Source organism: Moschus berezovskii, chromosome 17 (assembly GCF_049115385.1).
Source record: "Moschus berezovskii isolate FMDL1 chromosome 17, NW_MosBer_1.0, whole genome shotgun sequence".
In the NCBI taxonomy this organism is placed as follows: Eukaryota; Metazoa; Chordata; class Mammalia; order Artiodactyla; family Moschidae; genus Moschus; species Moschus berezovskii.
Window position 1 is genome coordinate 41,903,625 of NC_142476.1, and position 5,105 is coordinate 41,908,729.

Genomic DNA, 5,105 nt, shown 5'->3' on the forward strand with positions numbered 1-5,105 from the left:
CCATCCTCACAGCACCTGGAGGGGGAGTATGGTTAGTGCATAGGTGACCCACCTGGCCTACGGGCCCCCCAGTACTGCTTCAGGGCTGCCCCCTGCCCCTTCCCACTGAGACCTCACGGTCAGCGTGGAGCCCCCGAATGAAGACAGGGTGAATTCAGCCACCAAGGGGTGTCTGGGGTGCCTGCCCCGCAGGCGTCTCCACTGGGCTGGGGCACATCTCCCAGGCCAGGCCCCCAGTCGCTGTTTGCCTCCAGGCCTCAGTTTCCTCCTCTGCAGAGGGGGCCATGACCCCGCTCAGTAATCAACACTCAATGGACATCTGACTTCAGTGTATCCACTTGGGAAGGAATCGGGCAACCTGAGGGGTCAGGGACCTCTGGCCCTCACTCCAGCTGCTGCCCCTCCTAGCACAGAGCTGCTCGGGAAGGTGGGCCTCCCACCGCCAATCTGGGTCACACGGGCATCCCCTATGCCTTCTCAGGGCTCTGAGTTTCCACTGACCTCCCAGCCTCAAAGGACTACAGCCCTGACCACCTCCCACACCTGGCAAGGTGGGGGGAGGGGGTGGTGCAGGTAGGGCTGGGGTGGTGAGGGGCACTTGGCCAGCTCTTGGGTGGGGTGGGGAGCCACGCTGGTGAGGGGGTAGTTCTTGAGGTCAGTTCCAAGACCAGTCCTGCCAAAGGCCTCTCTCTGTCCCCAAACCTTCCCACCTGAAGAATGGCCCACTGGCTGGGGATTTCTCTCCTGGTTCTCCAAGTGCCCGCAAACAAGTCCCCCACCTAATGTTTGCTCTCTGACACACGCCGAGACACAGACACATACCCGTGTGCACACACGCACGCACTCATGCATATGCACACACACGGCACACACGTAGGTGGTTCCCAACGTGCACACGCGCTCACACTCGCCTGTGCTCCGAGGCTGTGCGGGGTGCGCGGGGAAGGCAAAGGCGCGCCACCCAGACTTGGGGGCGGCCAGGAGCAGGGGCGGTGGACGCGGCTCCAGAGGAGGGTCCGCGGATCTGGGCTCTCAGAGGCGCCCGGGGTCGAGAGGGCGGGTCCGTTTCCCTGGAGACTGTCAACAGCCCGGCGGTCTGGCGGCTCAGCGGCGCCCCCAGCGGCCCGGGGTGCTCCCGCCCCGGACCCCGCCCTCTGTGGCCCCTAGCCGCCGCCTCCAGACCAGGCTGGGCTAGGGTAGGGGACCTCTGGACGCTGGGGAGGAGCTGCCCGCAGTAGGGCGCACCTCCAGACCCATCCCTTCACAGGCGGGGAAGGAGCTCCGCGGAGGCGGGTGGGCCTGGGGGCCCCTGCCATCCCCAGAACTCTGCCTTGCTGCTTTAGTGCCCCTTTCTGCCGTCCATGCCCCTCCTGCAGGGTGCTTCCGAGGAAACCGGCCCCCAGGTCACCTGTCCACCTGGGCTCCTGTGGACTCCCTCCCTATAGTCTACTCTCTGCTGAGCAAACAGACCAGACCTCCCTCCCCACCACACCCTGTCCCAGAAGAGGGCCTGCCCCCTCCTTGAGATGAGGCCTGGAAGGTGGCCCTAAGGGGCTGTGAAATGCCCTGCTGGCCCAGGATCAGCTGGACTGTAGTGGAGGAAGGCCGGTAGCATCGGCGGATATTTTAGGAGTCTGCCCCCTCCCAATAGGGAGGGGGTTGGGTGGGAGGAGGCAGCAGAGGTGGGCAGGGCAGAGCTGGACTGAGGCTGTTGTCCTGGAGTCTGAGACGTTGCACCTTGCCCTGGTGGGGCCCCTGGGGATGTGGATGAGTTGCACCTCCCTGGAGGGGTGGTCCTGTTTAGGGTGAGGGCCCCTCCTAACTCAACATGCCAAGGTTCCCAGATGCCAGGCTCATCCCTGTCCTTGTGGGGCTCAGGGGACCAGGTGGAGTGACCACTAGGGCACTGGGTGCTGTGGGGCAGGGATGTCTTCCTCAGGGTCCTGGCCCCTGGGGAGTGGCCCCCCAGCCTGATAGGGGGTCTCCCAGGGAAGAGGCGGATTCTGGGCTCTAAGTCTGCAAGGGTCAGGCAGCTGTGGTCAGCATGGCCTGGCCTCCCTGTCTGGCTCCTGGCCTGCTCTTCAGCTCCTTGACATTCACAAAGGCACGGCACCCAAATGAGTGAGTGGGGACCCAGCGGTGACAGTTTATGGAGAGATTTCCTGTGACTTTGATTACTTTCATTTTATTACCCTAATTAGGCGAGCCAGTAATGGAGCGGGGCTGTCGCAGAGCTGTGGGGAGGGCCTGGGGCGTGGAGGCGCAGTGCTGCCTGACATCCTCCATCACATTAGCCTGAAGGGTCCCCCGAACTTCTGCCCTGGCGCACGGTGCCCGCAGGCCCTTGGGCACTGGCCAGATGAGCCCAGTGATCTTGGTGGGCTGGAAGCTGTGATGGGTGCCCCCACCTGGGAGAAGTGCATCTGGATACAGGTAACCTCAGGGCACCTTTGGGATACAGAACCAGGAGCAGTTATCTTGTATGCAGAAATGTGTTGCTTTAGGTGCCAGTGTGACCACTGAATTCAAAAGGAAGGCGTTTTTTGTCTGCATCAGCGGGTTCTCACTGTTTCTGACTGGCGTCCAATTGGAGGTGATTCTGGGCACTTGTCCTTTGCACCGCTGTGGCCCTTAAAACCCTGACAGGCCAGGCCACATCTTTGTGGGGAGTGTGCGACTCTTCCACAGGTTTAGGGTGTGCGTGGGGTGTTATTGTGATGGAAGTGCCGAGGCTCCAACTGAACACTCTTGGGCTTGCCCCGCAGAGCCAGAAATGGAGCAGGTGTCAACACTGGGCCTGCAACCCCTAGCATCATCACTGCCCACCACAGGACGTGGGCTCTGTCCACCAGCTGCCCCAGGGGATGTGGTCAGACCTGGGCGGGTTAAGGGGTGCTGCCCAGTCCCCTGCAGAACTCCCTACGCTCCCCAAGATGGCCATGAGACAGCTGCCCCGAGGGACATGGGCAATGCCGTCTCTGTCCCAGTGTTAGCATGTGGCTGCTTTTCTGGGTCCATCCTAGTCACACCACTGACTGGGATGAGGGCTGCCAACTGGAGAGAGCCCTGAGCCCCCATTTCCAGAACCATCTTCGGTTTGAGCAGGGGCACGGCAGAGAAGTTGGAAATAGGAGGAGTTGGTGAAAGTGGTTGGGTGGTGATGGCTTTGCAACTGACCTTGTATTTATGTGAGTTTTGCCTCGTGTGAGGTGGGGTGTGATGAGTGCTCCAGACCCTTTTAGTAGGGAGACGCAGAGCAGTGGAGTTGCTTGCCCGGGGACCAGCTCCCTAGGCCCAACCAGAGCTCAATTTGAATTTTCAGGAGCCCCTCCCCCGGGGTTCCTCTAAGAGGAACTTGCGGGGGCATTGGTTTACCCATCAGCTCCACTGAAGCAGGTGCTGGTCCATTCCCTGCCTGTATACCTGCCTCTCCAAGGTCAGGTCTGATCCCAGCACTGGGCCCAGAAATCATGAGGCAGTGCCGGGTATGTTCTGCTCCTACTGTGGCCCTGCCTGCAGACCCCGCTGTGACCCCTGGAGGACAGCGGGTTGGAGGCTGCTCCTCCTCTGCCGTCAGGGAGACTGGGCTTCCATGCCTGGGCCTCCTGAAGCCTGTGGGCTGCCTCCACCACTCTGCCTCCAAGCGGGGGCCTTGACACACCCCAGAAGGCAAACTGGTTTTGTGCTCCCCTGGCCATTAGGGAGGAGGGGCCAGGCATTCCTCCACCTGTCTCCCTGGGAGCTACCCTGGAGACCCCTAGCCTACTGACTCCCTCACACCTGCCCGCTCCTCCCCAGACACCAGCTAGGAAGGTGGGCTCCTGGGGGCTCTGCCAACCTCAGTTAGAAAGTGCAGCTCTTAGCAACAGTGTGTGACTACTCCCAACGCCCCCAAAAGTGACTGTGGGTTCTCGGGGTGACTGCCTCTCTCCCTAGGAGCAGCTCTAGTCATCTCTCTGGACTCAGTGGTCCCCAGCATCCTGGGCTCCCCAGGGTGGTCTCCCAGGGTGTGTGAGCCACCCAGAACCCCCTAGCTGCCAAGGTTCAGGGCACCATCAGCCCTCTGTATAGCCCCCCCCGTCAGCCCCAAGAGGCTTACCTGTGGAGTAGCGGCCAAGTGCACCAGTGCACTGGTGGGGAACACCAGCAGGGTCCCAGGGACCAGGGTAAGTGAGAGTCTGGTTCTCACCAGATGAAATTTCAGCTTCTCATCCCTGCCACCTGTGGGCAGGAACTGTAGGCAGAGCACTCCTCTAGAGTCTGGAACCTGGAGCCTGGGGAAGGGGGAGACCCACTGGCCTGGACTCCTCCCTCCACTGGCCTCATCCTGAGCTTCCCGAAGGCCCGGCAGCCCTCAGACTGGCACAGGGGCCACACCTGTTCTGTGCATCACCCTTCATCAATAATGCAGTGGGGGAGGCGCATCCCCTTATCCACTGCCCACCTGTCTCTTAATCTCAATTACAGTGGCTTCGACTTGCCAAGGCCACCTCTGCCTTCCGGGCACTAGAGTGGGTGAAGCTTGTGTTTAGGAAGGAGCAGGTGTGCGATGTCGAGGTCCTAGGCTTTTGGGGATGGGGCCCCTTTTTAATCAGGGAGACTTCTGGGGCTCCCCTAAACCCACACCTCCTGCCCATGGGACCTGCCCTGCCCAGTACCCTGGTCATTCAGCCAAGTCATACTGGTCCCCTTGTTGTGCCTGCCCGCCCTCCCTGCCCCGCACCGGCATACTCCTCTCACTCCCCACAAGTCTGTTCCTGCCCCAGGGCCTTTGCACTCCCCTCACTTCCTTCTCTGACTCACTTCATCTGAAGTGACTCCCTGTTCCCCTCTGTTCCCTTGCCTGCTTCACTGCCCGGCACTGTCCACGTGTCTGTTATTGGATTTTGTTGTTGGAATGTTGGATCCAGGAGGGTGGGGTTGCCACAGCCCAGCAGGTACCTACCTGACAGGTGGGAGGGGGGGAAGGACGGAAGGGTAAGGCCAGACCCGGCTCCCAGAGAGGCAGCTGGCCTCGTGTCACAGAGCTCCCCACATTCGACAACCTTAAACAGGCATCAGCTGCTGTGGCTGCGAGAGCAGATTCTGAGGAACCAGCTCCTGAA